Raw genomic sequence first — 10,014 nt, 5'->3', positions numbered from 1 at the left:
TATATATATATATATTAATAAAGGGAGAGAGAAGAAATGATGACTTAAGATGAAAGAATGAATCAACTCACATTTCAACTTATTTATAGGAGATGAATGTTCTAAATCTTAAAGGAGTTATTCAATATCAGTAATCTCAATTAAGCAATATCATTGCATTACAAATGTTAACCATTATTATGGCTAATACTATTGTTCTCTTACTTTTGTTTTTCAATTCTGTCATCCAAAAGTTAAGAGAATGAAGAAATTAAATATGTATACCAAATGCTGCTTGGTTGAGCTTAGGATTGAAGGCTAGATAATTCATTGAGCTTAACTAAAATGTACATCCTTATAATAGACTATCAAGTTCGCTAGCCAAGTACCAGCTATCGAGCGCAAATTATATATAGTTGAATGCTGCTTGATCGATGTCAGGACTAGGAACTATATTGTTCATCAAGATGAACTAAATGCATAAACTTAAGTTAGACAATTGCGTTCCCAAACAAAGTTTCCCAGTCGAGCCGACAAATCGATAAGTTTGAGCAAATTAAACGTTGGTTGTCATGAAAAATATGACTATATAGTCCAATGGGACATCTTCCACTAGCTCATTAAGCAAGTTACGACTGATAACTAATACGAGTATGAAACTTGGTTGAGAATGCTCGCCGCTCCTTCAGAGGAACAAATTTCTTTTGAAATTGATTTGACGATTGCCAAATTATGTCAAAGCCCAAGTAGGTTGATAATGATGATCCGACGAGTATTATGCGGAACTTATGCTGCAATACGACGCTGCTAAATATTATACTAATCTTAATGTTAGAAATAAAAGAAAACAAAAAAAATATAAATCAAGTTCCTTTCATAATCTTTGCAAGGAGCATGTATTTTATAGGAAAATATTACATCAGGACTCCTAGCGTAGAGTTACGTTCAGAATCCCCTGGTATGTGGATACGTGGCTTCAAATAAACGCGCGCGTTTTTCTGTCATATGATCTGATAACATAATAGAATATTACTTCTGTGTTATTCCGCGTTATTCAGATGTTATTGTGGTGGTATTGATGTGTTATTGTGTCATGATAACACCGTGAATACTGCCACAACACAATAACACATGAATATCAACATAATAGCACCTGCATAATGTAGAATAACACAGAAAGAATATTCTTCTTTGTTAAAATGATTTTTTTAAAAGTTTTTGTCAATTATTCGTTAGAATTCTGATGTAATATTTTTTTTCCGTATTTTATAACTATCTCTTCTGCCTTGAAAGTCACGTGAGCCCTGAAAGGCGGAGGCGGAACACGTGATCGAGACCACAAGTGGTGGTGTCACAGTCGTCTATCACCTGACCCTTTCTTCACAGCCTGTTCTCTCTGCATCACAAAGAAGCTCGTGCTGCAGCTTTCATGGTTCCGACTGTCAATTTTCTGGCTTTAATAACTAAAAAAATATATATTTTAAAATATATTTACTCATATGGTTTTAAATATTTTAATTATTTTAATTGCATTAGCACTTTCGTACTACGTTATCTAGAAAGGCGAGCTTAGCTTTGTATTTTATGAATTTTTGCTTAGAATCCTCGCTCTCTTAGGGCCCGTTTGGGGCAGTTTATTTGGTGCGGTGACGTTTTGAAAACGCACTTTATCTGTTTGGGTAAACTATACGTTCTCAAAATGCTGAAAACAACATCGCACCTATCTAGGTGCGGTGATGACAACTTTCTGGCTGAGGTCTGACTTTTGCAAAAAAATAAAAAATTGTAATAGTCATCACACCTAGCTTATCAGCAAATTATTTTTAATCAGCTTATCAGCAGATTATTCAATAAGCGGCAACTGCCCCAAACAGACAATTAATTACATTAGTGAAATTATTGAAATTTATAATTAAAAATGAACATGCATTTTTTTTTTAAATTTTCATCAAATTATTAATTAAATGATTATTATACAGTCAAATGCACATATTTAACTAAAAGAAAAAAAATAAAGTATATTAAAAAAATAAATAATGTGTAAATAGTTTGATTATTTTCTTATATAGATTTATCAAAAACTCAATTTTATTATGCATCACTATTAGCTCAAATTTTTTTTCCTATGTTACAAAATTGCATCGGATTTGCATCTGTTTTCGGACGCAAAATCCGACGTTATATTTACAATAATTTTCCATCGTTCTACGATTTTTCGATGCAAATGAGATGATAATCCGACATTAAGTTTCATCGTCAGATATTTTCAAAGACAAAATTCTACGCACATTGCGTATAAACAAATTCGATGCTAATACGACACAATAACCGATGTAAATTATTTTCATCGAAATAGTTCAACGTAAATTATGAGGAAATAAAATTACCGACCACCAATTTAACGTTGAAAAAAAAATTGATGAAATTAGACTCAAATCTGACGCTAATCTTTAAATACTGTCGGATTTGCATCTGATCTATCTGCGCAAATATGTTAAATTTCTATAGTGATTATCATCAATAATAAGGCATAATGTGCTTAGCACAATGCTGTGTTTAAATTGTCAACCTTTATAAAATGATCCTAGTAAGTCCTTTAGCCAATATACATAAGATTAGTATGCACTATTGACCTAACATTATAATAACTAATGCTGATTTACTCTTTAGTCTATGTTCCACTTAGCAATACCTTAAATGATAGAACAAAGAGAATATGATAGGGTTTATTGTCATCCTCATAATCATTCTCCTTAATGTACATGGATGATACCTCACATGTTGAGAAAGAAATAAATATTTTTTGGTCACAAGCAATTCATTATCCTCCTAATTCAAATTTCGAAAGCCACGATAAGAATAAGAAGAAGAAAAAAAGTAGCTCTCTTGCAAGAGCGCATTTTTTTTTCGGACTCCTGACGCAGCGCTACGTGTCGCGGAAGTTATTTCTGAGTTATTTTCAGGTTATTTCTAGGTTATTTTCAATAATTCCGAAATAATTCAGAAATAACTCAAAAATAAAAACCGCTAGTTATTTCTACCATATATATATATATTACTATGTTTGCAAAACCATCTCAATCTCCTTAACAACTGAAATAGCATCAGTGCAAAATTACTAACTTAATCCCATCAAATTACTAATATTACACACACACACACACATTCAGTACTCTCTAAAAAAGCTCCTTTTCCTCTCTCTCTGATCTCCCTCTTCCCCACCTTCTTCTTCCACAAACCTTCATCAGCTCACCTATGGCAGACACAGAGGTACCTGTAAGAAGTGTTCATGGGGTCGTTCGCATTCACCGGCACCTGCTCAGCTCGGCATCTGAACCTGCACTCTCTGCACTCATTATAAGTACAATGGGGAGCTATGGAGCCAATCATCAACCTTCTTCCATTGCCACTCGTCTTCTTCCTCTGTTTCCAACCACTCCCTCCATCCTCAACCAAATCTGCAAATTATGATGCAAATACTGTAAAATTTAAGTTTTGGCAAAGAGAAACAGTGCAAAAGAGATTTTGTGGGAGAAAGGTTAGACCTTGGTGCTGTGAAGCTTCAAATAGCGTAATGGAGAAGAAGAGGTAGAGGATGAGGAAGGAGAAGGAGTTTAGGGTTTTCATGGCCTTAGTTGAAGTGGAATAATGGCGACAGAGAATGGAAAAAGAGCCTATTTTTCAATGTTTTAGTAAAGTTAAAGGGGGAATTTTTGACTGCGCTGGTTCTAGCTTTATCAAACTGTTGTCCTGTACTTCTGAGACATGGTAGCATTGTTTGGTCTGAAGGAATTAAAAGAGAGGAAATTAAGAGAAATAATTAAAAAAAATTAAATTTTGTCTCCACGCCTTTGTTTCATTGAGAAGAAAATATGTGAAATTTTTTTTTCTAAATTCTGCTTAATTGATGGAAAATTAAGATTTTAGTTCCTGTTTGTAAGGAGATGAGTCACAATGATGTTTTAATGAAATTTTCTGTCTTCTACACTTGCAATAACCAGCAGATTGTAAATGAAAAAAACTATAGTTATTAGACTTTTCTTTGGTTTTGTATGATATTTGCATTCATCATCAATCTCATATATATATAGATGTCAATTGAAACCCTCTCTTTGTAGAGGGCCAATCTCATATATATATATATATATATGTATATATTTCTATATAAAGAATCCGGTCCCGCTAGCTCTGGGATCGGATCCCATGTGTCTAATAATTCGAGGGCCAACCTCTACAAAGAGAGGGTTTCAATTGACATCGTAGATTACCCCCCCCCACACACACGCACACGCACACGCACACGCACACGCACACGCACACGCACACGCACACGCACACGCACACACACACACACACACACACACACACACACACACACATAGATATATATATATATAATAATAATAATAATAATAATAATAATAATGATAATAACTTTTCTTACACATGTGTTAGTACACGTTTGTGTCCGCATTACAAAATATTTGCTTATGCAAATAGTGTTTGAGTATATCAGTCACTAATTTTGATGTTAATACATAACTGTAGAATTTCGCCACAAGGTTCTTTATGACAAAAAATACTGACACAATGATGCGCCACAATTTATCGGGACGTAAGTAGGTAGTATAACACAAGTGCAAATGTCAAGCAGTAATACCGTTCAAGCGTATCACGTATCGATCTCATAGAGAAAGTGTAATTGTCACTTCCACAGATAAATCTCTAGTTTACTAATTCAGTTAACCTAGCTTGACGATTATTGAATTAAGGTTTTTAAGTCCTAAGCTCATAGCCAAACAATATATTTGGCAATAACAGAGAGCAAAAAACATGAGAGAAAAATTCATAGGTTTCTTCAAAATAGAAGAGGCTCGTGCCTTTGTGATTTGGGGATCATGGAGAACGTGGTATTCCTAGATGTTTTCTGATGTGATTGTCGTCAATTGGGGACAAGATACTCCTTATGCCTACTTCTAGGTCAAAAGAAGTCTAGAATCCTTGAAATTGAGGCTTTTTTAATCCCCACGACATTCCGCGTGACTTTTCTGATCCCCTTGAATGATTGCATTTCCAGTGGAATATGACTATCTCTCAGAATTCTGTGATTAACCATTCGTTTCCACTATGCAACAGTTATAGGTCGTAGTTTCATGAAATATTTTACTATCCTAGTTGGTCAGACTAGGAGTAAATGAAGATCAGAGGTTAAGCTCAAAAAAACGATTAACGAAAAACCATTACGTAAAACTAAGATAAATCTACAACTCCCTACATCACAGAGACATGAAGAAAAGCTTAGCCACACATTACAGAGAAAACCATAGCGAAAGATATCACATGAACATCCATTGCAAGTGACATAAACATGAAAAAATTTGTTTTCTCTGCAAAAAGGAGCAACTTTTACTCTCATACACAATCTCTCACAACTCACAAAGCAAAGAACAACTCTCCCTTGAAAGTTCATGCACATAAGGAATACAACCCTCAAGAAATCCCTCAAAACGTCTCCCAAATTATCTTCTTTCAACCTCAAAGCCCTCTTTGACGCAGAACTCTTTCTTAGAAGCCCCAAGATTTGATTTTATAGCATGAATCACAGTTTTGGCCATTAAATCTCCTTCCTAAAGTGTTTCCCGCTCGTTGGCTTGGTCAAACCCATTTTTAGCATGGTCACGTCGCTCTTTTGCTGGGGCCTGTGTGGTCTCGCCCGAGTGTGCCATGGTCATGCCGCCCTACTGCAATATATGACGTTGTCACACTATTTTCGGGCTTGTTCACGCCATTTTGGGCATGGTCATGCCGCTTTTAGCCGAGGTCACATAGCTTTGGGGCACTTTTCTGCTGGATTTTCTTATTCCATCCATTTCATGTTTAATTTCTACATCCTACACAATGTTAACTAAATACATTTTCAAGCGTAAATCTGTGTTAAATAAATGCAATAAAAATATAAAATGCTGGGAAAATAACATGTAAAATGACGTTAAATTGACGCATGCCACACAACCATAGCAGCAAAATTATTCCGACACTAATAGCTTGGCGACCCACATTTTAGTTTCGAGATAATTTTCGCCAAAAATCAGCCACAAATAGGGTTTATCATCAAATATGTGCCCTACTATCGATCGAATTTTTTTGTTGATAATCTTTGTTTTTCATGTAGAGTCCTCCAATCTTATGTTTACAATTATACCTAGCGTTAATGCATTCTCTATCTTTTGTTTTGCTTACAAATAATTAACGTAGTTCACAGTATTAGCGAGTGCATCCAGGAGGAGGCTTCGCAAACAGTCGTGCTCAGACGCTCAGCAGAATTGTGAAAGTATTCACAGAGTGTAGATGATTGCCATGTTCACAGTGATCTCATCCCCAACAAAACCCAATTTTTATGCCACTCCGCTAGCAAGCAGCACCACGAGCAGAGCAAGAGAAAGAAACTGACTGTAATTATGACTGAATTAGCAACTTTTTTAAAATCTATTCAGTGATAAATCTGCTAGTTTGACGCACCTCATTGGATAAAGAGTTAACTAAGTTTGAGATCATTCAAATCAAACAAATGATATATGGTGACTTTAGCTCCACTCATTTACACTCCCCTCTCTAACATTTTCTCTTACCTGTTATATCTCTTTTCAAATAATCTTTTGCCGGAGAAAGGAGTATTGTTTAAATATCTTAAGATTTTGGGTTGTTTGGCAGAGATTATTCCAGAGGAGCATGATGATAGGTGGCAAGTCTACCATCTCATCTCATCTAGGAGATGGAGATAAAATACTAGCAATATGGTATTGTCGTTATGCTCTTTATCTTTATGTACATTGTTCGTTTTTTTTTGTTAGTCAAGTTTCCATTTTTGTCCGGCCGCTTTATTCGTAAAAAACAGATGTGTTTCAGTTAAAATGTTTGCATGTGAATTTCATTTTTATACTTGCTTTGGAATAAAATTGGGCAAGTAAGAAATTATTTACCTCACCTTTTGTTCTCTCGTCACATCAGCTTAAGCAAATACTTTTGAATGCTTTAATTTTGGTACCACTCAACTTGCTCTCTCTCTCTCTCTCTCTCTCTCTCTCTCTCTCTCTCTCTCTCTCTCTCTCTTTATATATATATATCTATATATACAAACTAGCTCTAGTCGGCTTGACTAGGTCCATCCGGCTCTAGTCGGCTCGACCATGTTCTAGTTGGACCGGCTAGCTCCATTCGGTTATCTTCAGCCGACTGCATGAAAATAGAGGTGTAATTGTCATTTTATAATTAATCTTCTCATACAAATAGGCCAACATAAGTTGTAATAGGGTAAGAGGAACTCTAATATGAAAGTACTCTTTTCTACTTTTCTACCTTTTTACTTCTTTATCCTTCTCTCTATGCTCATTTAGGTTCTATTCATTGTGTGTGATTCATGAAGAATTTTGAATTCAATATCATACAATGTGTGGTGAGCATGAACTATACTAGAAATAAGAAGAGGAGCAGCATAAAGAGAATAATTGAGCTATAGAGAAGTGGCTAGCAACATATAATGCATTAAAGGTCTCTCCCTAGAGAATAATCAAACTCATCCACTCGGCCCTTTCCACCAAGGCCAACTCTAGTTAGCCAACGCTAGCTCGTCCAACTCTAGTCGGTCATCTCCAGAAGGCCCGACCATCTCTAGGTGGCACGACTAGCTCTAGTCGGCTCGACATGCTCTGGTCACCTCGAAAAGCTCCAGTCAGCTTGATAAGCTCTAGTTACCCCATGCAGCTCTAGTCGACTTGTCCAGCACCAGTTGTCCTGACTAGCTCTAGTTGGCTAGAAAAAACATCTCTCCCAAGAAATTTCTCCAAAAAAAAATTATGCACAAAAATAATTTGTCTAAGGGAAGTTAAGTCACAAAGGAGTGAAGTCAAGCACCTAGAAAAACTCTAATATTAAAAATATCTCAAGACCGTCATCCTTATTTTTATTTTGTCGCATTTATCCTTTTTTCTTATCTTTCATTTTGAATTTGCCCATGACACTCGGGTACCTGCCTCTCACAAGCAAGTTTCTAAAGAGTAAAAGAAAAATGACCTATATTTTTAGACCTTGCTTAGCTTAATAGCCCAATGCTAGGGATGATTTTGCAGAAGCACTTTTCAAAATATAACTTGATCAAGAAAAGAACGTAAACAATTAACCTAGGGTTGAAGACGACAAGATCCCGATCAAGGTAAAATTGAAAAATTACGGCGTCTAGTCTCTGGAGGAGACCCATGTTCTCTAGACAAAAGAGTGTTCAAATTTAACAAAACTACTTAAATTTTTTTATAATCGCATCATGTTAAAAGGAAATAGTCAATCCAGTCACAAAAAAAGAGGAGAATTTTTTCACTAGGTTTGACCAGCTCCATATAGCCCGACCAGCTCCAGCCAACTCCAATCGACACACTAGCTCAATTTGGTCAGACCCGATCTAGTCCGCTCGGTATGATCCAGTCTGCCTAACCGGCTCCCTTTGCTCAACCAGATCTAGTCGGCTTTGTTTGATAGCTCGAATAGGCCTGACCAACTTCATTTGGTCATCCTCAGACGATGACATTGAATTAGGTATATAGTTGTCATTTTATATAAACTTTTTTTTTTATTATAAATTGAGGAGCTTCTAATATGAAAACACCCTTTTCTACTATTCATTTCTCTCTTTTCTCACTTATGTTCTATTCATTTGGCATGATTCACAAATAATCTCTAATTCAATATATAATCAATATTTCTCGATGCTAAGTGTTGTTGATGGGCTTGGCTGGGCTTAATGGAGGTAACATGATTGTGTTATTTGTTGATCCTCTTGTACAATGCCAATCCCGTTTGGGGTTGGGAACTTGATCTTAAGGTGTGGCACAGAAGTCACAATGCCAAAGATAGATTGCAGGGGTCTCCCAAAGATAGCATTACATGTTGATTCTGACTTGATGACGATGAATTGGATTGAGTGGATTGTATGTCGAGGAAAATCTCACATGACAACGAGGAGATTTATTGTTCTCTCGACTCTTACCGATCAATTATCAAAACTATATAAAGGACTGAATGCAAGTTGAAGTTTTTCTATTGTCAGTACTAAACTTAGGAAAATAGAGTAGAACAAGACATCGACAAATCTCCCATTGTCGATCAGGATCCTCTTTGCATTGTAGCAGGATTCACCAATTCTCGGGCTAATGACGCGAGGGTCTTGGTGGGGGACTTGAACTCCGTTCAAATCAAAATTATCAAAAGTGATAGGCTCGAGGCATAATTTCTTCTGCATTGGTTCACCAGGTGCAATGAAAAAGATTTGATCGGTCAACAATGGGCCTCTAGTTATTGTCTAAATTTTGCCTATTACTGGGTGACCCCCATGTTGTTGATTTTATGTATGTTACCCCCCGCCCCCCTCAGTGAGAGCATTATCGGAATCAACTGTTTGCACAAATTGGCCAAGATATCTATGTTGAATCAACCTTTCAATCTCTTTCTTGAGTTGTTAACTTGCCTCAGTGGTGTGACCGCGACTTCGATGAAAATGTCAGTATTGTTCCTGATTCCTTGAGTTAGGTCTTCGGGGGTGAGACCACTTAATAGTTTTCTCATCTTTGATGGCATCAAAATGTTAACACGCGCCGTGTTTAGTGGTGTATACTCTTTCTTAGGTCGATGCTTACTTTGCTGGCCAACAGGTTGGGGAGGGAGGTCATGATTCCTCTGTTGATCAGACTTTCTCCATTGCGTAGACTGATTATTATCTTCGACGTTCTTGTGCTTTCCACCCAAATCACTCAAATTGCACCTTATGTACTTTGATGATCTCATCCACAGTGATTTGAGCCACAACAAGATGGACAAGGTTAGCATAAGAACGAACTTTCTCATGCATTCATGACGAGTAGAAGGGTTCTGAGTGAAACCCCCAAGGAAAGAGTCCACTCCCGGAATCTCTCTCTTCCCCTCTCTCTCTTTTCTTAGTCTACCCGTAAGCCACCTACGGAAGAAGAAGCCTGTGAGAGCCGGACCAAG

Source organism: Phalaenopsis equestris, unplaced genomic scaffold (assembly GCF_001263595.1).
Source record: "Phalaenopsis equestris unplaced genomic scaffold, ASM126359v1 Scaffold000761, whole genome shotgun sequence".
In the NCBI taxonomy this organism is placed as follows: domain Eukaryota; kingdom Viridiplantae; phylum Streptophyta; class Magnoliopsida; order Asparagales; family Orchidaceae; genus Phalaenopsis; species Phalaenopsis equestris.
This window is presented reverse-complemented; position numbering follows the sequence as displayed.